This window comes from Phyllobates terribilis, unplaced genomic scaffold, assembly GCF_046119375.1.
Source record: "Phyllobates terribilis strain yellow unplaced genomic scaffold, ASM4611937v1 Scaffold_170__1_contigs__length_4071412, whole genome shotgun sequence".
Lineage (NCBI taxonomy): Eukaryota > Metazoa > Chordata > Amphibia > Anura > Dendrobatidae > Phyllobates > Phyllobates terribilis.
This window is the reverse complement of record NW_027362930.1, coordinates 1,245,589-1,268,090: the sequence shown is the minus strand read 5'-3', so window position 1 is coordinate 1,268,090 and position 22,502 is coordinate 1,245,589. Positions and strand designations below refer to the sequence as shown.

Here is a 22,502-nt window from a genome sequence, read left to right as displayed (position 1 = left end):
CATCTATTTAGCAAATGCCCTTGTTATCAACAGCAGCCTTTTAAACTCACCTGAGCTAACAGGTATGTGCGCTGGTTACTCTGCTGCGCTTAAAATTTCTTTTTTGGTTTGCTACAATGCCTTTTCTGAAACGTTGTCTCCCTCTGCTGGAACACTGACTTCTTTCATTTAATGCCTGCAGACTATAAAAGAGAACCCAACCCAAAAAGTTTGGTTGATTAGTCTGTGGCATTCTGTTAAACTGTTGCTTATGGCGGTCTCTGTGAGCTTCTCAGCGACATTCAGCCAGCCAGGTATCCTGCCTGCAGTAGATGGAATGTGGCAATGGAACGCTGGCTGCGCGTGTCATAATAGGCTCTGAGCCTTTATATACCTGTGCACAGCAGCAGCCACCTTCAGTCTGCTGCTGGACAGCCAGCAGCAGCAGCAGGAGAGGTATGTAATCAGGAGCCCTCCTGCTAAGGGTAGACAGCTGCTCGTTCCACCCCACCCCCCGCCTTAATTGGTTCTCCTCCCTTCCAACGGTGTTGAGGCGGGTGGGAACAGCAGGGGGTGAAGGTGCTGTGTTTAAAGAGGTGGAGTTATGCAGATCTAAAACGCGTGGATTGCAGCAGCAGCAAGCCGAAAAGTGCAGGCATGTAAGGGATCTAGAGGTTGACAACATGTCTTCTTAACGGGAGTCCAGGAGCTCATCTCCACAAATGGACTTTTCAGGATCCTTGGGTGGCTCCGTAGTTTGAAACCAATTCTGGTTATCGCTTCTCGGCCTTTTGGCTAAGATCAAGTGTAGTATCTTTCGAAAAGGCGGTTTTGGATGTTGGCCGCCCTAGTAGATTGATACATTATGCATACTGGGGTTTAGGCGCTTGTTAGTACGCCAGCTGGCTACTATAGTCATCTGTTGGAAAGCATGGCCCCCCAGGATCGACGCCATTGGGCCGGGGAAGATCGAAAGCCCGAAGTGTGAAGTGCCCCAGGAGTGGTGACCCTGGGGTGCCTTAACTCACTGGGATTGGGAACCCCACTTGAGTTTATGGCACATTTGCACAAGCACTTCAAATTTTCTTTCTTCGCACACACCCTTATTCCGGGCCTTCTGGCCTTAGGATGGGGAATTTTTCAATTCCCGGTCGAAGGTCCGGGCAGTATTATACTGTGAAACCTTCACTATTTATTTAATTTCTTTGTCACTGTGTGTCCACTTATTCACGTGTGTCACGTCCTACTAGGATTTTGTCGGGATGCGGTTCCCTTACGGGTTCCTCTCTTGGCAGGTCTAGGGGGGGAGTGTGTGGCCATCAGGTTCCGCTCCCCCCTGAACCCCCCTGGCTCTCCTCTTTTGGGAGGAGAGCGTTGTTGGCTCCCCTCTTCCGGGAGCGGAGCACAGTCTTTGGCTCCCAGTGCCTTGCTCGGGTGAGAACTCGGGCAGGTGCTGGGGGTAAGATTGGGTCGCCTCTGGCTTCGGCTGGAGGTGGCTTTTTGTCCCTGTTCCTCGCTGTGGCCTTTTGGCTCGGAGGGACGGGGAATGGTTTGGGGGACCCTTCTCCTTTTGGAGAGGGTTTCAAGAAGACCAGCATCCTAGTGCACTTTTTTTGTGGCACTTGTCACTTTTTTAAGCGCACTCGGGTTTTGTACACGAATTCGGGCTTTCAAAGAAAAAAAAAAAATCTGTTCTTATCAGTTTAATATCTGATACGTCCCCTATCTGGGGACCATATATTAAATGGATTTTTAGAACAGGGAGATGGAAAAAGAGCTTGCTCTGTCCACTCCACGCATTGACCTGGTATTGCAGTATCTCCAGGACCGGTGCACCCCTTCTTTAATGCAGTTTCTAAAATCAGAAAGAATTGAATTCAATGTTTTTTGTTCATTTTGCTTGTTTGTCGGATTTTGGGATGGACTCTTTGGCTTTGCTTTTCTTCTCCTCATTGGATTTTTCATGTTCAAAGTTGCAGAAACCAGATTACAAGCTCATTTTGGTTCAACTTCAGCAACTGTGCATTGCATTGCCATGTAATGTGATGCAATGCTATCTTTCTAGCTCTCCCTTTTTACTTCCTTTTGGATAAACAGACATATTAGGCAAGCATTTTGGAGCTTTCACCTAAATAACTACAGGTGGTGAGATAAGCTGCACAATATAATTGACCTTTCAGTATATTGTTGCACACACACCATCTATTTAGCAAATGCCCTTGTTATCAACAGCAGCCTTTTAAACTCACCTGAGCTAACAGGTATGTGCGCTGGTTACTCTGCTGCGCTTAAAATTTCTTTTTTGGTTTGCTACAATGCCTTTTCTGAAACGTTGTCTCCTTCTGCTGGAACACTGACTTCTTTCATTTAATGCCTGCAGACTATAAAAGAGAACCCAACCCAAAAAGTTTGGTTGATTAGTCTGTGGCATTCTGTTAAACTGTTGCTTATGGCGGTCTCTGTGAGCTTCTCAGCGACATTCAGCCAGCCAGGTATCCTGCCTGCAGTAGATGGAATGTGGCAATGGAACGCTGGCTGCGCGTGTCATAATAGGCTCTGAGCCTTTATATACCTGTGCACAGCAGCAGCCACCTTCAGTCTGCTGCTGGACAGCCAGCAGCAGCAGCAGCAGGAGAGGTATGTAATCAGGAGCCCTCCTGCTAAGGGTAGACAGCTGCTCGTTCCACCCCACCCCCCGCCTTAATTGGTTCTCCTCCCTTCCAACGGTGTTGAGGCGGGTGGGAACAGCAGGGGGTGAAGGTGCTGTGTTTAAAGAGGTGGAGTTATGCAGATCTAAAACGCGTGGATTGCAGCAGCAGCAAGCCGAAAAGTGCAGGCATGTAAGGGATCTAGAGGTTGACAACATGTCTTCTTAACGGGAGTCCAGGAGCTCATCTCCACAAATGGACTTTTCAGGATCCTTGGGTGGCTCCGTAGTTTGAAACCAATTCTGGTTATCGCTTCTCGGCCTTTTGGCTAAGATCAAGTGTAGTATCTTTCGAAAAGGCGGTTTTGGATGTTGGCCGCCCTAGTAGATTGATACATTATGCACACTGGGGTTTAGGCGCTTGTTAGTACGCCAGGTGGCTAATATAGTCATCTGGTGGAAAGCATGGCCCCCCAGGATCGACGCCATTGGGCCGGGGAAGATCGAAAGCCCGAAGTGTGAAGTGCCCCAGGAGTGGTGACCCTGGGGTGCCTTAACTCACTGGGATTGGGAACCCCACTTGAGTTTATGGCACATTTGCACTAGCACTTCAATATTTCTTTCTTCACACACACCCTTATTCCGGGCCTTCTGGCCTTAGGATGGGGAATTTTTCAATTCCCGGTCGAAGGTCCGGGCAGTATTATACTGTGAAACCTTCACTATTTATTTAATTTTTTTTTGTCACTGTGTGTCCACTTTTTCACGTGTGTCCACGTCCTTACTAGGATTTTGTCGGGATGCGGTTCCCTTACGGGTTCCTCTCTTGGCAGGTCTAGGGGGGGAGTGTGTGGCCATCAGGTTCCGCTCCCCCCTGAACCCCACTGGCTCTCCTCTTTCGGGAGGAGAGCGTTGTTGGCTCCCCTCTTCCGGGAGGGGAGCACAGTCTTTGGCTCCCAGTGCCTTGCTCGGGTGAGAACTCGGGCAGGTATTGGGGGTAAGATTGGGTCGCCTCTGGCTCCGGCTGGAGGTGGCTATTTGTCCCTGTTCCTCGCTGTGGCCTTCTGGCTCGGAGGGACGGGGAATGGTTTGGGGGACCCTTCTCCTTTTGGAGAGGGTTTCAAGAAGACCAGCATCCTAGTGCACTTTTTTTTGTGGCACTTGTCACTTTTTTAAGCGCACTCGGGTTTTGTACACGAATTCGGGCTTTCGATAAAAAAAAAAAAAAAAATCTGTTCTTATCAGTTTAATATCTGATACGTCCCCTATCTGGGGACCATATATTAAATGGATTTTTAGAACAGGGAGATGGAAAAAGAGCTTGCTCTGTCCACTCCACGCATTGACCTGGTATTGCAGTATCTCCAGGACCGGTGCACCCCTTCTTTAATGCAGTTTCTAAAATCAGAAAGAATTGAATTCAATGTTTTTTGTTCATTTTGCTTGTTTGTCGGATTTTGGGATGGACTCTTTGGCTTTGCTTTTCTTCTCCTCATTGGATTTTTCATGTTCAAAGTTGCAGAAGCCAGATTACAAGCTCATTTTGGTTCAACTTCAGCAACTGTGCATTGCATTGCCATGTAATGTGATGCAATGCTATCTTTCTAGCTCTCCCTTTTTACTTCCTTTTGGATAAACAGACATATTAGGCAAGCATTTTGGAGCTTTCACCTAAATAACTACAGGTGGTGAGATAAGCTGCACAATATAATTGACCTTTCAGTATATTGTTGCACACACACCATCTATTTAGCAAATGCCCTTGTTATCAACAGCAGCCTTTTAAACTCACCTGAGCTAACAGGTATGTGCGCTGGTTACTCTGCTGCGCTTAAAATTTCTTTTTTGGTTTGCTACAATGCCTTTTCTGAAACGTTGTCTCCTTCTGCTGGAACACTGACTTCTTTCATTTAATGCCTGCAGACTATAAAAGAGAACCCAACCCAAAAAGTTTGGTTGATTAGTCTGTGGCATTCTGTTAAACTGTTGCTTATGGCCGTCTCTGTGAGCTTCTCAGCGACATTCAGCCAGCCAGGTATCCTGCCTGCAGTAGATGGAATGTGGCAATGGAACGCTGGCTGCGCGTGTCATAATAGGCTCTGAGCCTTTATATACCTGTGCACAGCAGCAGCCACCTTCAGTCTGCTGCTGGACAGCCAGCAGCAGCAGCAGCAGGAGAGGTATGTAATCAGGAGCCCTCCTGCTAAGGGTAGACAGCTGCTCGTTCCACCCCACCCCCCGCCTTAATTGGTTCTCCTCCCTTCCAACGGTGTTGAGGCGGGTGGGAACAGCAGGGGGTGAAGGTGCTGTGTTTAAAGAGGTGGAGTTATGCAGATCTAAAACGCGTGGATTGCAGCAGCAGCAAGCCGAAAAGTGCAGGCATGTAAGGGATCTAGAGGTTGACAACATGTCTTCTTAACGGGAGTCCAGGAGCTCATCTCCACAAATGGACTTTTCAGGATCCTTGGGTGGCTCCGTAGTTTGAAACCAATTCTGGTTATCGCTTCTCGGCCTTTTGGCTAAGATCAAGTGTAGTATCTGTTCTTATCAGTTTAATATCTGATACGTCCCCTATCTGGGGACCATATATTAAATGGATTTTTAGAACAGGGAGATGGAAAAAGAGCTTGCTCTGTCCACTCCACGCATTGACCTGGTATTGCAGTATCTCCAGGACCGGTGCACCCCTTCTTTAATGCAGTTTCTAAAATCAGAAAGAATTGAATTCAATGTTTTTTGTTCATTTTGCTTGTTTGTCGGATTTTGGGATGGACTCTTTGGCTTTGCTTTTCTTCTCCTCATTGGATTTTTCATGTTCAAAGTTGCAGAAGCCAGATTACAAGCTCATTTTGGTTCAACTTCAGCAACTGTGCATTGCATTGCCATGTAATGTGATGCAATGCTATCTTTCTAGCTCTCCCTTTTTACTTCCTTTTGGATAAACAGACATATTAGGCAAGCATTTTGGAGCTTTCACCTAAATAACTACCGGTGGTGAGATAAGCTGCACAATATAATTGACCTTTCAGTATATTGTTGCACACACACCATCTATTTAGAAAATGCCCTTGTTATCAACAGCAGCCTTTTAAACTCACCTGAGCTAACAGGTATGTGCGCTGGTTACTCTGCTGCGCTTAAAATTTCTTTTTTGGTTTGCTACAATGAGTTTTCTGAAACGTTGTCTCCTTCTGCTGGAACACTGACTTCTTTCATTTAATGCCTGCAGACTATAAAAGAGAACCCAACCCAAAAAGTTTGGTTGATTAGTCTGTGGCATTCTGTTAAACTGTTGCTTATGGCGGTCTCTGTGAGCTTCTCAGCGACATTCAGCCAGCCAGGTATCCTGCCTGCAGTAGATGGAATGTGGCAATGGAGCGCTGGCTGCGCGTGTCATAATAGGCTCTGAGCCTTTATATACCTGTGCACAGCAGCAGCCACCTTCAGTCTGCTGCTGGACAGCCAGCAGCAGCAGCAGCAGGAGAGGTATGTAATCAGGAGCCCTCCTGCTAAGGGTAGACAGCTGCTCGTTCCACCCCACCCCCCGCCTTAATTGGTTCTCCTCCCTTCCAACGGTGTTGAGGCGGGTGGGAACAGCAGGGGGTGAAGGTGCTGTGTTTAAAGAGGTGGAGTTATGCAGATCTAAAACGCGTGGATTGCAGCAGCAGCAAGCCGAAAAGTGCAGGCATGTAAGGGATCTAGAGGTTGACAACATGTCTTCTTAACGGGAGTCCAGGAGCTCATCTCCACAAATGGACTTTTCAAGATCCTTGGGTGGCTCCGTAGTTTGAAACCAATTCTGGTTATCGCTTCTCGGCCTTTTGGCTAAGATCAAGTGTAGTATCTGTTCTTATCAGTTTAATATCTGATACGTCCCCTATCTGGGGACCATATATTAAATGGATTTTTAGAACAGGGAGATGGAAAAAGAGCTTGCTCTGTCCACTCCACGCATTGACCTGGTATTGCAGTATCTCCAGGACCGGTGCACCCCTTCTTTAATGCAGTTTCTAAAATCAGAAAGAATTGAATTCAATGTTTTTTGTTCATTTTGCTTGTTTGTCGGATTTTGAGATGGACTCTTTGGCTTTGCTTTTCTTCTCCTCATTGGATTTTTCATGTTCAAAGTTGCAGAAGCCAGATTACAAGCTCATTTTGGTTCAACTTCAGCAACTGTGCATTGCATTGCCATGTAATGTGATGCAATGCTATCTTTCTAGCTCTCCCTTTTTACTTCCTTTTGGATAAACAGACATATTAGGCAAGCATTTTGGAGCTTTCACCTAAATAACTACAGGTGGTGAGATAAGCTGCACAATATAATTGACCTTTCAGTATATTGTTGCACACACACCATCTATTTAGCAAATGCCCTTGTTATCAACAGCAGCCTTTTAAACTCACCTGAGCTAACAGGTATGTGCGCTGGTTACTCTGCTGCGCTTAAAATTTCTTTTTTGGTTTGCTACAATGCCTTTTCTGAAACGTTGTCTCCTTCTGCTGGAACACTGACTTCTTTCATTTAATGCCTGCAGACTATAAAAGAGAACCCAACCCAAAAAGTTTGGTTGATTAGTCTGTGGCATTCTGTTAAACTGTTGCTTATGGCGGTCTCTGTGAGCTTCTCAGCGACATTCAGCCAGCCAGGTATCCTGCCTGCAGTAGATGGAATGTGGCAATGGAACGCTGGCTGCGCGTGTCATAATAGGCTCTGAGCCTTTATATACCTGTGCACAGCAGCAGCCACCTTCAGTCTGCTGCTGGACAGCCAGCAGCAGCAGCAGCAGGAGAGGTATGTAATCAGGAGCCCTCCTGCTAAGGGTAGACAGCTGCTCGTTCCACCCCACCCCCCGCCTTAATTGGTTCTCCTCCCTTCCAACGGTGTTGAGGCGGGTGGGAACAGCAGGGGGTGAAGGTGCTGTGTTTAAAGAGGTGGAGTTATGCAGATCTAAAACGCGTGGATTGCAGCAGCAGCAAGCCGAAAAGTGCAGGCATGTAAGGGATCTAGAGGTTGACAACATGTCTTCTTAACGGGAGTCCAGGAGCTCATCTCCACAAATGGACTTTTCAGGATCCTTGGGTGGCTCCGTAGTTTGAAACCAATTCTGGTTATCGCTTCTCGGCCTTTTGGCTAAGATCAAGTGTAGTATCTGTTCTTATCAGTCTAATATCTGATACGTCCCCTATCTGGGGACCATATATTAAATGGATTTTTAGAACAGGGAGATGGAAAAAGAGCTTGCTCTGTCCACTCCACGCATTGACCTGGTATTGCAGTATCTCCAGGACCGGTGCACCCCTTCTTTAATGCAGTTTCTAAAATCAGAAAGAATTGAATTCAATGTTTTTTGTTCATTTTGCTTGTTTGTCGGATTTTGGGATGGACTCTTTGGCTTTGCTTTTCTTCTCCTCATTGGATTTTTCATGTTCAAAGTTGCAGAAACCAGATTACAAGCTCATTTTGGTTCAACTTCAGCAACTGTGCATTGCATTGCCATGTAATGTGATGCAATGCTATCTTTCTAGCTCTCCCTTTTTACTTCCTTTTGGATAAACAGACATATTAGGCAAGCATTTTGGAGCTTTCACCTAAATAACTACAGGTGGTGAGATAAGCTGCACAATATAATTGACCTTTCAGTATATTGTTGCACACACACCATCTATTTAGCAAATGCCCTTGTTATCAACAGCAGCCTTTTAAACTCACCTGAGCTAACAGGTATGTGCGCTGGTTACTCTGCTGCGCTTAAAATTTCTTTTTTGGTTTGCTACAATGCCTTTTCTGAAACGTTGTCTCCTTCTGCTGGAACACTGACTTCTTTCATTTAATGCCTGCAGACTATAAAAGAGAACCCAACCCAAAAAGTTTGGTTGATTAGTCTGTGGCATTCTGTTAAACTGTTGCTTATGGCGGTCTCTGTGAGCTTCTCAGCGACATTCAGCCAGCCAGGTATCCTGCCTGCAGTAGATGGAATGTGGCAATGGAACGCTGGCTGCGCGTGTCATAATAGGCTCTGAGCCTTTATATACCTGTGCACAGCAGCAGCCACCTTCAGTCTGCTGCTGGACAGCCAGCAGCAGCAGCAGCAGGAGAGGTATGTAATCAGGAGCCCTCCTGCTAAGGGTAGACAGCTGCTCGTTCCACCCCACCCCCCGCCTTAATTGGTTCTCCTCCCTTCCAACGGTGTTGAGGCGGGTGGGAACAGCAGGGGGTGAAGGTGCTGTGTTTAAAGAGGTGGAGTTATGCAGATCTAAAACGCGTGGATTGCAGCAGCAGCAAGCCGAAAAGTGCAGGCATGTAAGGGATCTAGAGGTTGACAACATGTCTTCTTAACGGGAGTCCAGGAGCTCATCTCCACAAATGGACTTTTCAGGATCCTTGGGTGGCTCCATAGTTTGAAACCAATTCTGGTTATCGCTTCTCGGCCTTTTGGCTAAGATCAAGTGTAGTATCTGTTCTTATCAGTTTAATATCTGATACGTCCCCTATCTGGGGACCATATATTAAATGGATTTTTAGAACAGGGAGATGGAAAAAGAGCTTGCTCTGTCCACTCCACGCATTGACCTGGTATTGCAGTATCTCCAGGACCGGTGCACCCCTTCTTTAATGCAGTTTCTAAAATCAGAAAGAATTGAATTCAATGTTTTTTGTTCATTTTGCTTGTTTGTCGGATTTTGGGATGGACTCTTTGGCTTTGCTTTTCTTCTCCTCATTGGATTTTTCATGTTCAAAGTTGCAGAAGCCAGATTACAAGCTCATTTTGGTTCAACTTCAGCAACTGTGCATTGCATTGCCATGTAATGTGATGCAATGCTATCTTTCTAGCTCTCCCTTTTTACTTCCTTTTGGATAAGCAGACATATTAGGCAAGCATTTTGGAGCTTTCACCTAAATAACTACAGGTGGTGAGATAAGCTGCACAATATAATTGACCTTTCAGTATATTGTTGCACACACACCATCTATTTAGCAAATGCCCTTGTTATCAACAGCAGCCTTTTAAACTCACCTGAGCTAACAGGTATGTGCGCTGGTTACTCTGCTGCGCTTAAAATTTCTTTTTTGGTTTGCTACAATGCCTTTTCTGAAACGTTGTCTCCTTCTGCTGGAACACTGACTTCTTTCATTTAATGCCTGCAGACTATAAAAGAGAACCCAACCCAAAAAGTTTGGTTGATTAGTCTGTGGCATTCTGTTAAACTGTTGCTTATGGCGGTCTCTGTGAGCTTCTCAGCGACATTCAGCCAGCCAGGTATCCTGCCTGCAGTAGATGGAATGTGGCAATGGAACGCTGGCTGCGCGTGTCATAATAGGCTCTGAGCCTTTATATACCTGTGCACAGCAGCAGCCACCTTCAGTCTGCTGCTGGACAGCCAGCAGCAGCAGCAGCAGGAGAGGTATGTAATCAGGAGCCCTCCTGCTAAGGGTAGACAGCTGCTCGTTCCACCCCACCCCCCGCCTTAATTGGTTCTCCTCCCTTCCAACGGTGTTGAGGCGGGTGGGAACAGCAGGGGGTGAAGGTGCTGTGTTTAAAGAGGTGGAGTTATGCAGATCTAAAACGCGTGGATTGCAGCAGCAGCAAGCCGAAAAGTGCAGGCATGTAAGGGATCTAGAGGTTGACAACATGTCTTCTTAACGGGAGTCCAGGAGCTCATCTCCACAAATGGACTTTTCAGGATCCTTGGGTGGCTCCGTAGTTTGAAACCAATTCTGGTTATCGCTTCTCGGCCTTTTGGCTAAGATCAAGTGTAGTATCTGTTCTTATCAGTTTAATATCTGATACGTCCCCTATCTGGGGACCATATATTAAATGGATTTTTAGAACAGGGAGATGGAAAAAGAGCTTGCTCTGTCCACTCCACGCATTGACCTGGTATTGCAGTATCTCCAGGACCGGTGCACCCCTTCTTTAATGCAGTTTCTAAAATCAGAAAGAATTGAATTCAATGTTTTTTGTTCATTTTGCTTGTTTGTCGGATTTTGGGATGAACTCTTTGGCTTTGCTTTTCTTCTCCTCATTGGATTTTTCATGTTCAAAGTTGCAGAAGCCAGATTACAACCTCATTTTGGTTCAACTTCAGCAACTGTGCATTGCATTGCCATGTAATGTGATGCAATGCTATCTTTCTAGCTCTCCCTTTTTACTTCCTTTTGGATAAACAGACATATTAGGCAAGCATTTTGGAGCTTTCACCTAAATAACTACAGGTGGTGAGATAAGCTGCACAATATAATTGACCTTTCAGTATATTGTTGCACACACACCATCTATTTAGCAAATGCCCTTGTTATCAACAGCAGCCTTTTAAACTCACCTGAGCTAACAGGTATGTGCGCTGGTTACTCTGCTGCGCTTAAAATTTCTTTTTTGGTTTGCTACAATGCCTTTTCTGAAACGTTGTCTCCTTCTGCTGGAACACTGACTTCTTTCATTTAATGCCTGCAGACTATAAAAGAGAACCCAACCCAAAAAGTTTGGTTGATTAGTCTGTGGCATTCTGTTAAACTGTTGCTTATGGCGGTCTCTGTGAGCTTCTCAGCGACATTCAGCCAGCCAGGTATCCTGCCTGCAGTAGATGGAATGTGGCAATGGAACGCTGGCTGCGCGTGTCATAATAGGCTCTGAGCCTTTATATACCTGTGCACAGCAGCAGCCACCTTCAGTCTGCTGCTGGACAGCCAGCAGCAGCAGCAGCAGGAGAGGTATGTAATCAGGAGCCCTCCTGCTAAGGGTAGACAGCTGCTCGTTCCACCCCACCCCCCGCCTTAATTGGTTCTCCTCCCTTCCAACGGTGTTGAGGCGGGTGGGAACAGCAGGGGGTGAAGGTGCTGTGTTTAAAGAGGTGGAGTTATGCAGATCTAAAACGCGTGGATTGCAGCAGCAGCAAGCCGAAAAGTGCAGGCATGTAAGGGATCTAGAGGTTGACAACATGTCTTCTTAAAGGGAGTCCAGGAGCTCATCTCCACAAATGGACTTTTCAGGATCCTTGGGTGGCTCCGTAGTTTGAAACCAATTCTGGTTATCGCTTCTCGGCCTTTTGGCTAAGATCAAGTGTAGTATCTGTTCTTATCAGTTTAATATCTGATACGTCCCCTATCTGGGGACCATATATTAAATGGATTTTTAGAACAGGGAGATGGAAAAAGAGCTTGCTCTGTCCACTCCACGCATTGACCTGGTATTGCAGTATCTCCAGGACCGGTGCACCCCTTCTTTAATGCAGTTTCTAAAATCAGAAAGAATTGAATTCAATGTTTTTTGTTCATTTTGCTTGTCTGTCGGATTTTGGGATGGACTCTTTGGCTTTGCTTTTCTTCTCCTCATTGGATTTTTCATGTTCAAAGTTGCAGAAGCCAGATTACAAGCTCATTTTGGTTCAACTTCAGCAACTGTGCATTGCATTGCCATGTAATGTGATGCAATGCTATCTTTCTAGCTCTCCCTTTTCACTTCCTTTTGGATAAACAGACATATTAGGCAAGCATTTTGGAGCTTTCACCTAAATAACTACAGGTGGTGAGATAAGCTGCACAATATAATTGACCTTTCAGTATATTGTTGCACACACACCATCTATTTAGCAAATGCCCTTGTTATCAACAGCAGCCTTTTAAACTCACCTGAGCTAACAGGTATGTGCGCTGGTTACTCTGCTGCGCTTAAAATTTCTTTTTTGGTTTAGTACAATGCCTTTTCTGAAACGTTGTCTCCTTCTGCTGGAACACTGACTTCTTTCATTTAATGCCTGCAGACTATAAAAGAGAACCCAACCCAAAAAGTTTGGTTGATTAGTCTGTGGCATTCTGTTAAACTGTTGCTTATGGCGGTCTCTGTGAGCTTCTCAGCGACATTCAGCCAGCCAGGTATCCTGCCTGCAGTAGATGGAATGTGGCAATGGAACGCTGGCTGCGCGTGTCATAATAGGCTCTGAGCCTTTATATACCTGTGCACAGCAGCAGCCACCTTCAGTCTGCTGCTGGACAGCCAGCAGCAGCAGCAGCAGGAGAGGTATGTAATCAGGAGCCCTCCTGCTAAGGGTAGACAGCTGCTCGTTCCACCCCACCCCCCGCCTTAATTGGTTCTCCTCCCTTCCAACGGTGTTGAGGCGGGTGGGAACAGCAGGGGGTGAAGGTGCTGTGTTTAAAGAGGTGGAGTTATGCAGATCTAAAACGCGTGGATTGCAGCAGCAGCAAGCCGAAAAGTGCAGGCATGTAAGGGATCTAGAGGTTGACAACATGTCTTCTTAAAGGGAGTCCAGGAGCTCATCTCCACAAATGGACTTTTCAGGATCCTTGGGTGGCTCCGTAGTTTGAAACCAATTCTGGTTATCGCTTCTCGGCCTTTTGGCTAAGATCAAGTGTAGTATCTGTTCTTTTAAGAACACAAGAGCTACGATCTACACTTGACGAGAGCGATCGAACTCGGAAGGAGAAGAGCTTCGGAGCCCAGCTGACATCAGAGAACGAAGGCGGATATCGGTGGGAGGAAGAAGCTCTAAAGAATCCAGAAGAAGACGAAGACTCGGAGAAGAATCGGGCTGTCCTGTGGAATCTTCGAGGAAGAAAATCATCGAGACAAAGACCTTTCGGGGAATTTGTCCAGAACACGACGGGAGAAGAATCTGCATAGCTCCACCCATTCCGGGAAGAGTTCCAGATCCAGCTCCAAGAAGTAACTGCAGGAGGAAAGCCATGGCAAGCGCTGCGAGGAAGGCCGAAAAGGAGAGCCTGGAGCTGGGGACAGCCAGGAGGGCCCAGCCAGGAGCCGATTCTGACCCCAAGGACTCTGCCTCCACGACTGGCCAGCAGAAGGGACCCCAGAAGCCCCGCCACGAAGCTCCAGCCCTGGAGCCATGGATGCGGCAGACGGTGGCCCTGAAGCTGAAGGAAGTGGATGGGAGGGTGCCGGACATGTCCTCGGACGTGTTCTGCCAGAAGATGCTGCTGGATCGAGGCTTCTCCAGGTCGGACACCCTCAGCATCCAGACCTTCTTGACGGGGATCTTCTTCGTCACCTTCGCCACTGTGAACACCTGCAGGAGGTTCTGGGAAATGGTAAGCGCAAAAGGACCGGATAATTCTTTCTCTGCCTTTACAGGTAGCTGCCCTATCCAGAGGGATGAAAGGAGGATCACGGTCTCCATGCGCAACCCGCACACCCCAGGCCAAGACATCTGTACCTTCCTGAGACGCTTCTGTTTGGTTGTGAAGGAACCCTCTCACATCCTGAATGGACTCGGCTTCTGGACAGGTAAGTGGTCGGTGACCGTTAGACTTCACAGGGACCTGGCGTACTCAGACGGACTTCGGCACCTGCCCCCGACATTCTCCCTGGGCAACTCCTACGGCCTCATCTATTACCCGGACATGCCGCGGAACTGCAGGAGATGCGGCAAGAACGGCCACGAGATGAAGGACTGCAAGGAGGATGCCTGCAGGATTTGTCGAGTGACGGGACACAGCTCGAAGGACTGCCCGAAGAAGACGTCCTGCAACCTGTGTGGGCTGGCGGCTCATCTGTACAAGGATTGCCCCAGGCGTGAGAGATCCTGGGCATCGGTGGTTGCGACGACCCCAGCTACGGAGGACAAGGCCCCGACGACCAGGCCTGTGAAGGTCAAGGACGTGACGACCAAGGCCCCAGCGGCCAAGGCCGAGACGACCAAGGCCAAAGCGGTCAAGGAGTCGGTGGCCAAAGCCCCAGCGACGGTCCCAGCAGCTCCGAAGCAGAAGAAAAAGTCAAAGGAGGGTAAGAGTTCTGTCACCCCTCTCTCGATCCCTCCCCCTGCCACCCCCGTCCAATCCCCCCCCACCCCGGCCACCCCTGCTGAGGATTCCACTTCCTCTTCCTCCTTCCCCTACTCCTCAGCAGGTGTCCTTTCCCCTGCCCCGGTAGCCACTCTCCCTCCCCAGACCATGGTAGCGGTGGAATTAACCTTTCCTCCACCCGCCGCTATCTATTCCGAGGAGGATTTTCCCCTTCTTGTCTCCCCAGTTCCAACCCGGGGAAAAAGGAAGGTGGAGGACAGCCCTGCTACTGAATCCTCCAAAAAGAAGATTCTGGATTTCGTAGGCGAAAAGGAGGATACCCTCCCTGAGCCAGAAGAGATGGAGCACATGGTTGAGACCCTGGTGGCCGAGCCAGAAGAGGAGGAACTGGTGGTCGCCGAGATTGAGGCCGCGCTGCTTGACCAGATGGAGGAAGAGGGCCTGCTGGTGATCCCGTCACCAGCAGTCAACACCGACGAGGGACCACCCGACCGGAGTGGTAACTAAGGTGTATTGCCTGCGCTAACTTTTTCTTTTTTCCCTACATGATGGCTAATATTAACTTATTTTCCATTAATGTCAGGAGCATCAAGGACAAGTTCAGACGTCAGACTATTTATGCCTTCCTTACTTCCCAGTTGTGTGATGTTTATATGTTGCAGGAATGTTCCCTTCCCTCCTCTAGGTCCTTCAAACATCTGGCCAGGGAGTGGTCCCACGGTCCATCCTACTGGTCCGGTGGGGGTGACTGCAAGTCTGCGGGGGTCGCAATTCTGATCAGGGGGGGGCGCATTCACGCTTGAGTCCGTCCAGGAGCTCATCTGCGGCAGGGCTCTTGTTGTAGATGGCAACTGGGCGGGAGAACCTGTCAGGTTCATCAACGTGTATGCGTCACCACTGAAGAATGAGCGTTTGGAGCTTTTCCAGACCCTGCGGCTTCAGCTTGCCACCACCAGGACCTTAGTGATGGCCGGGGATTTCAACTGCCCCATCGAGGAGGACGGTCGTAGTTCTGGCACATCTGCCAAGTTGGACATCACGTCCAAGCTGCTCATCGAGATGGTAACCGAGGCCTCTCTTCAGGACGTGGTGGGCTCCATGGGGAGAGGCTCCACGAACTATTCGTGGAGCCGACCCGATGGCTCACTCCACTCCAGGATTGACTTTGTGTTCACCTCTCGGGCAGTCAGGCAGAGTAGGCACTCGATGGTCTCCTGCTTCTTCTCCGACCACAGAGCCATTCACTTACAAGGTGTCCTTGGCGACGGTTTTCCGTCCGGCCCCGGCTCCTGGAAGCTGAATTGTGCTCTGCTGGCTCAGGATGAAGTCGTGGAGGAGCTGAGAGCAGCCTACGCAATGTGGCAGTCCTACAAGGGCAGCTTCCAAACAGTCTCTGATTGGTGGGAATATGTTAAACTTGAGTTTCGCTGTTTCTTTCAGGCCAAGGGTCGACAACAGGCGTGTGAGAAGAGGAGGGACTTCAGAGGGCTGCAGCGCGAGCTGCGGTCGCTGCAGGACCTTCTTCACTGCGGCTGGGACGTGAGGGAGGAGCTGGAGGAGACCAAGAAGAGCCTGAAAAGGCACTTTGAGGAGGAGTCCAAGCGAATCATCTTCCGTTCCAAAGTGGAGAATCTGGAGAAGAGTGAGAAATGTAACTCATTCTTTTTCAGGAAACTTCATGCCGGTCACACGCCCCTGAACGAGCTGCGAGACGAGAGCGGAAGCATGCGACGTGGGAAGGAGGACGTGATGAGGGTCGTCAGCGACTTCTACAGCGAACTCTACTCCCACAAGACTACCGACCCCGACGCTGCTGATAAGTTCCTGTCAGGTATCACTAACCATCTTGATCCTGCAGGCACGGCAGCCTTGGACAAACCTCTGATGGTGGGCGAATTGCTCTCTGCCGCTAAATCCTTTAGGACCGGCAGGACCCCGGGCAGTGATGGTCTTCCAGCGGAGCTCTATGTAGCGCTGGGAGACCTCATCTGTCCGGACCTGTTGGACCTGTACGAGGAGATGGTGGTGGAGGGTAGAATGCCTCCATCTTTGAGGGAAGGAATGGTCACGATCCTGTACAAGCGGAAGGGAGAGAGGTGCGACCTGAGGAATTGGCGTCCCATCACTCTGCTCAACGTGGACTACAAGATCCTGGCCAAGACGATGGCGACACGACTTAAGACGGTCATCGGACGGATCATCCACCCGGACCAGACCTGCGGCATTCCTGGACGTCGCATCGCAGACAGCCTCGCTCTCGTGCGGGACACGGTCGAGTACATCAAGGTCCGCCGCGCACACGCGGCCCTGGTCTCCTTGGATCAGGAGAAGGCCTTCGACCGGGTTTCCCACGAGTTCATGGACCGAGCTCTGCACCGGTTAGGTTTGGGTAACATGTTTTGTTCGTATGTCCGTCTGATGTATTTTGATATCCACAGCTCGGTGTTGGTGAACGGCTGGAAGACTGACCCCTTCCCTGTCCTCTCTGGGGTCAGACAAGGCTGCCCTCTATCACCTCTTCTTTTTGTTTGTGTTATAGAACTCTTCGCAGAGGCTATCCGGCAGAATGGAGAGATCAGAGGGATCACCGCACCGGGTCCGGGACGACACGAGGTCAAGTGCTCGCTCTACATGGACGACGTCACCGTCTTCTGCGCTGATCGTGGTTCAGTCGACGCCCTCGTCCAGACGTGTGAGAGGTTCGGCCGGGCTTCAGGGGCCAAAGTCAACTGCAGGAAGTCGGAAGCCATGCTCTTCGGGGATTGGCAGCCGGCCTCCTCCGCCCCCTTCCCCTTCAACATTCAACCGGATTTCCTCAAGGTGCTGGGAGTCTGGTTCGGGAAGGAAGGAGCGGCCCTCAAGTCCTGGCAAGAACGCTTGGCCAAGGTGAAGCAACGGATCGGACTCTGGAGCCTCAGACACCTTACTTGTGAGGGTAAGGCACTCGTCCTGCGTAATGAGGTCCTGCCCGTCTTGCAGTACACGGCGCAGGCCTGGCCCCCACACGTCACTGTGTGCAGGGCCATTACCAGGACAGTGTTTCACTTTGTCTGGGGATCCAAGATGGACAGAGTCAGGCGGGCCGTCATGTACAAGGAGCCTCGCAAGGGTGGGAAGGGCGTTCCAGATATCCCCACCCTCCTGCGATCCTCTTTTGTGTGTGATTGTGTCCGCCGGACTTTGCAAGTCAAGAATGGCTCCGCGGGCAGGTCCATGTCTCGCTTCTTCCTGCTTCTTCTTTGGAGGCGACTCGGCTGGGACAAGTGGGACAGCTCCTTCCCCTACAACTGGACGACGCCATGGTTCTACGGAGACGTCGTTCGATTTGTGGGGGAGCATCAACTGGAGGGACTCAAGCCCGACTTGTGGAAGCCCAAAACTATCCACAAGCTAATCAGAGCCAAGGATGACGTGGAGAACATCACAGGACTTCACCAGGACACGCTGGAGACTGTGTGGACAAATGTGTCGTCTGACAGGCTGACCAACGGGCACAAGGACTTGTCGTGGATGGCGATTCAGGGCGGACTGCCCGTCCGGTCATTCATGCATGCCCGGAACCTGTGCAAGACCCGGTACTGCCCAAGGTGCCCCTTCGTGGAGGAAACATCTTTGCACACTTTTTGGGACTGCGGATTTGCACAGCGCCTATTGACTGCACTTGAGGACGACCTGAGGAACTCTGTCCCCAGGGCGAGCCTATCGCACCATTCTGTGCTTTACGGACTCTTCCCTGGGGTTCATACGGTCGGAGCCATCCAGGAGGCTTGGCGCCTTATGAACTGCTTCAAGGATGCCGTTTGGGTCGCCAGGAACCGGCTCATCTTGAGGAGGGAGAGGATGTCCATCCAGGACTGCCGCAGGCTGATCCACAGCCTGCTCAGAGACTATTCCATCATGGACGGTCCGGAGGACGAGGACGAGGACTAAACCCCTCCTCCCCCTCTCCCCTTATGTGTCTTGTCTTTCAATAAAGCTTCGGGCCTGTGATTTTCCCCTCCCCATCCCCTTTTTCCCAATCCCCATCCCTTATCACGGTTCGTCGTACTGTATTGATTGACATGCTTTTTCTTTCAGATTAAGTGTTTTGTGTAGCATAGGGGTGTGATGTGTCTAGTTAGTGCGTCGTATCCTCATGCTATGTAAATATGATGTAGAATTCTGTGTGTACTGGGCTGCGGCACTGTACACTGTCTGTTAACTTATTTTTTGTGCTAATAAAAGATATATTCAATCAAAAAAATCTGTTCTTATCAGTTTAATATCTGATACGTCCCCTATCTGGGGACCATATATTAAATGGATTTTTAGAACAGGGAGATGGAAAAAGAGCTTGCTCTGTCCACTCCACGCATTGACCTGGTATTGCAGTATCTCCAGGACCGGTGCACCCCTTCTTTAATGCAGTTTCTAAAATCAGAAAGAATTGAATTCAATGTTTTTTGTTCATTTTGCTTGTTTGTCGGATTTTGGGATGGACTCTTTGGCTTTGCTTTTCTTCTCCTCATTGGATTTTTCATGTTCAAAGTTGCAGAAGCCAGATTACAAGCTCATTTTGGTTCAACTTCAGCAACTGTGCATTGCATTGCCATGTAATGTGATGCAATGCTATCTTTCTAGCTCTCCCTTTTCACTTCCTTTTGGATAAACAGACATATTAGGCAAGCATTTTGGAGCTTTCACCTAAATAACTACAGGTGGTGAGATAAGCTGCACAATATAATTGACCTTTCAGTATATTGTTGCACACACACCATCTATTTAGCAAATGCCCTTGTTATCAACAGCAGCCTTTTAAACTCACCTGAGCTAACAGGTATGTGCGCTGGTTACTCTGCTGCGCTTAAAATTTCTTTTTTGGTATAGTACAATGCCTTTTCTGAAACGTTGTCTCCTTCTGCTGGAACACTGACTTCTTTCATTTAATGCCTGCAGACTATAAAAGAGAACCCAACCCAAAAAGTTTGGTTGATTAGTCTGTGGCATTCTGTTAAACTGTTGCTTATGGCGGTCTCTGTGAGCTTCTCAGCGACATTCAGCCAGCCAGGTATCCTGCCTGCAGTAGATGGAATGTGGCAATGGAACGCTGGCTGCGCGTGTCATAATAGGCTCTGAGCCTTTATATACCTGTGCACAGCAGCAGCCACCTTCAGTCTGCTGCTGGACAGCCAGCAGCAGCAGCAGCAGGAGAGGTATGTAATCAGGAGCCCTCCTGCTAAGGGTAGACAGCTGCTCATTCCACCCCACCCCCCGCCTTAATTGGTTCTCCTCCCTTCCAACGGTGTTGAGGCGGGTGGGAACAGCAGGGGGTGAATGTGCTGTGTTTAAAGAGGTGGAGTTATGCAGATCTAAAACGCGTGGATTGCAGCAGCAGCAAGCCGAAAAGTGCAGGCATGTAAGGGATCTAGAGGTTGACAACATGTCTTCTTAAAGGGAGTCCAGGAGCTCATCTCCACAAATGGACTTTTCAGGATCCTTGGGTGGCTCCGTAGTTTGAAACCAATTCTGGTTATCGCTTCTCGGCCTTTTGGCTAAGATCAAGTGTAGTATCTGTTCTTATCAGTTTAATATCTGATACGTCCCCTATCTGGGGACCATATATTAAATGGATTTTTAGAACAGGGAGATGGAAAAAGAGCTTGCTCTGTCCACTCCACGCATTGACCTGGTATTGCAGTATCTCCAGGACCGGTGCACCCCTTCTTTAATGCAGTTTCTAAAATCAGAAAGAATTGAATTCAATGTTTTTTGTTCATTTTGCTTGTTTGTCGGATTTTGGGATGGACTCTTTGGCTTTGCTTTTCTTCTCCTCATTGGATTTTTCATGTTCAAAGTTGCAGAAGCCAGATTACAAGCTCATTTTGGTTCAACTTCAGCAACTGTGCATTGCATTGCCATGTAATGTGATGCAATGCTATCTTTCTAGCTCTCCCTTTTCACTTCCTTTTGGATAAACAGACATATTAGGCAAGCATTTTGGAGCTTTCACCTAAATAACTACAGGTGGTGAGATAAGCTGCACAATATAATTGACCTTTCAGTATATTGTTGCACACACACCATCTATTTAGCAAATGCCCTTGTTATCAACAGCAGCCTTTTAAACTCACCTGAGCTAACAGGTATGTGCGCTGGTTACTCTGCTGCGCTTAAAATTTCTTTTTTGGTTTAGTACAATGCCTTTTCTGAAACGTTGTCTCCTTCTGCTGGAACACTGACTTCTTTCATTTAATGCCTGCAGACTATAAAAGAGAACCCAACCCAAAAAGTTTGGTTGATTAGTCTGTGGCATTCTGTTAAACTGTTGCTTATGGCGGTCTCTGTGAGCTTCTCAGCGACATTCAGCCAGCCAGGTATCCTGCCTGCAGTAGATGGAATGTGGCAATGGAACGCTGGCTGCGCGTGTCATAATAGGCTCTGAGCCTTTATATACCTGTGCACAGCAGCAGCCACCTTCAGTCTGCTGCTGGACAGCCAGCAGCAGCAGCAGCAGGAGAGGTATGTAATCAGGAGCCCTCCTGCTAAGGGTAGACAGCTGCTCGTTCCACCCCACCCCCCGCCTTAATTGGTTCTCCTCCCTTCCAACGGTGTTGAGGCGGGTGGGAACAGCAGGGGGTGAAGGTGCTGTGTTTAAAGAGGTGGAGTTATGCAGATCTAAAACGCGTGGATTGCAGCAGCAGCAAGCCGAAAAGTGCAGGCATGTAAGGGATCTAGAGGTTGACAACATGTCTTCTTAACGGGAGTCCAGGAGCTCATCTCCACAAATGGACTTTTCAGGATCCTTGGGTGGCTCCGTAGTTTGAAACCAATTCTGGTTATCGCTTCTCGGCCTTTTGGCTAAGATCAAGTGTAGTATCTGTTCTTATCAGTTTAATATCTGATACGTCCCCTATCTGGGAACCATATATTAAATGGATTTTTAGAACAGGGAGATGGAAAAAGAGCTTGCTCTGTTCACTCCACGCATTGACCTGGTATTGCAGTATCTCCAGGACCGGTGCACCCCTTCTTTAATGCAGTTTCTAAAATCAGAAAGAATTGAATTCAATGTTTTTTGTTCATTTTGCTTGTTTGTCGGATTTTGGGATGGACTCTTTGGCTTTGCTTTTCTTCTCCTCATTGGATTTTTCATGTTCAAAGTTGCAGAAGCCAGATTACAAGCTCATTTTGGTTCAACTTCAGCAACTGTGCATTGCATTGCCATGTAATGTGATGCAATGCTATCTTTCTAGCTCTCCCTTTTTACTTCCTTTTGGATAAACAGACATATTAGGCAAGCATTTTGGAGCTTTCACCTAAATAACTACAGGTGGTGAGATAAGCTGCACAATATAATTGACCTTTCAGTATATTGTTGCACACACACCATCTATTTAGCAAATGCCCTTGTTATCAACAGCAGCCTTTTAAACTCACCTGAGCTAACAGGTATGTGCGCTGGTTACTCTGCTGCGCTTAAAATTTCTTTTTTGGTTTGCTACAATGCCTTTTCTGAAACGTTGTCTCCTTCTGCTGGAACACTGACTTCTTTCATTTAATGCCTGCAGACTATAAAAGAGAACCCAACCCAAAAAGTTTGGTTGATTAGTCTGTGGCATTCTGTTAAACTGTTGCTTATGGCGGTCTCTGTGAGCTTCTCAGCGACATTCAGCCAGCCAGGTATCCTGCCTGCAGTAGATGGAATGTGGCAATGGAACGCTGGCTGCGCGTGTCATAATAGGCTCTGAGCCTTTATATACCTGTGCACAGCAGCAGCCACCTTCAGTCTGCTGCTGGACAGCCAGCAGCAGCAGCAGCAGGAGAGGTATGTAATCAGGAGCCCTCCTGCTAAGGGTAGACAGCTGCTCGTTCCACCCCACCCCCCGCCTTAATTGGTTCTCCTCCCTTCCAACGGTGTTGAGGTGGGTGGGAACAGCAGGGGGTGAAGGTGCTGTGTTTAAAGAGGTGGAGTTATGCAGATCTAAAACGCGTGGATTGCAGCAGCAGCAAGCCGAAAAGTGCAGGCATGTAAGGGATCTAGAGGTTGACAACATGTCTTCTTAACGGGAGTCCAGGAGCTCATCTCCACAAATGGACTTTTCAGGATCCTTGGGTGGCTCC

General features: G+C 48.4%; 10 non-coding genes and 4 pseudogenes across 10 annotated transcripts; all 14 read left to right on the top strand.

Moving 5' to 3' along the window:
* Positions 1–754: 754 nt before the first annotated feature.
* LOC141211860 (U2 spliceosomal RNA) lies at positions 755–846 on the top strand (annotated as a pseudogene).
* Positions 847–1,640: 794 nt separating this feature from the next.
* On the top strand, positions 1,641–1,820 carry LOC141211761 (U2 spliceosomal RNA; annotated as a pseudogene).
* Positions 1,821–2,935: 1,115 nt separating this feature from the next.
* On the top strand, positions 2,936–3,027 carry LOC141211883 (U2 spliceosomal RNA; annotated as a pseudogene).
* A 799-nt stretch (positions 3,028–3,826) lies between these two features.
* Positions 3,827–4,010, top strand: LOC141211743 (U2 spliceosomal RNA). The gene has a single exon (XR_012281678.1). It is a non-coding gene; the product is annotated as a U2 spliceosomal RNA (small nuclear RNA).
* Positions 4,011–5,125: 1,115 nt separating this feature from the next.
* On the top strand, positions 5,126–5,316 carry LOC141212199 (U2 spliceosomal RNA). The gene has a single exon (XR_012282014.1). It is a non-coding gene; the product is annotated as a U2 spliceosomal RNA (small nuclear RNA).
* A 1,115-nt stretch (positions 5,317–6,431) lies between these two features.
* Positions 6,432–6,622, top strand: LOC141212198 (U2 spliceosomal RNA). Its single transcript, XR_012282013.1, has one exon. It is a non-coding gene; the product is annotated as a U2 spliceosomal RNA (small nuclear RNA).
* Positions 6,623–7,737: 1,115 nt separating this feature from the next.
* Positions 7,738–7,928, top strand: LOC141211464 (U2 spliceosomal RNA). The gene has a single exon (XR_012281438.1). It is a non-coding gene; the product is annotated as a U2 spliceosomal RNA (small nuclear RNA).
* Positions 7,929–9,043: 1,115 nt separating this feature from the next.
* Positions 9,044–9,234, top strand: LOC141212197 (U2 spliceosomal RNA). The gene has a single exon (XR_012282012.1). It is a non-coding gene; the product is annotated as a U2 spliceosomal RNA (small nuclear RNA).
* A 1,115-nt stretch (positions 9,235–10,349) lies between these two features.
* Positions 10,350–10,540, top strand: LOC141212196 (U2 spliceosomal RNA). The gene has a single exon (XR_012282011.1). It is a non-coding gene; the product is annotated as a U2 spliceosomal RNA (small nuclear RNA).
* Positions 10,541–11,655: 1,115 nt separating this feature from the next.
* On the top strand, positions 11,656–11,846 carry LOC141212195 (U2 spliceosomal RNA). The gene has a single exon (XR_012282010.1). It is a non-coding gene; the product is annotated as a U2 spliceosomal RNA (small nuclear RNA).
* A 1,115-nt stretch (positions 11,847–12,961) lies between these two features.
* LOC141211823 (U2 spliceosomal RNA) lies at positions 12,962–13,039 on the top strand (annotated as a pseudogene).
* Positions 13,040–18,604: 5,565 nt separating this feature from the next.
* Positions 18,605–18,798, top strand: LOC141211614 (U2 spliceosomal RNA). Its single transcript, XR_012281582.1, has one exon. It is a non-coding gene; the product is annotated as a U2 spliceosomal RNA (small nuclear RNA).
* Positions 18,799–19,913: 1,115 nt separating this feature from the next.
* Positions 19,914–20,104, top strand: LOC141212194 (U2 spliceosomal RNA). Its single transcript, XR_012282009.1, has one exon. It is a non-coding gene; the product is annotated as a U2 spliceosomal RNA (small nuclear RNA).
* A 1,115-nt stretch (positions 20,105–21,219) lies between these two features.
* Positions 21,220–21,410, top strand: LOC141211553 (U2 spliceosomal RNA). The gene has a single exon (XR_012281524.1). It is a non-coding gene; the product is annotated as a U2 spliceosomal RNA (small nuclear RNA).
* Positions 21,411–22,502: the final 1,092 nt, after the last annotated feature.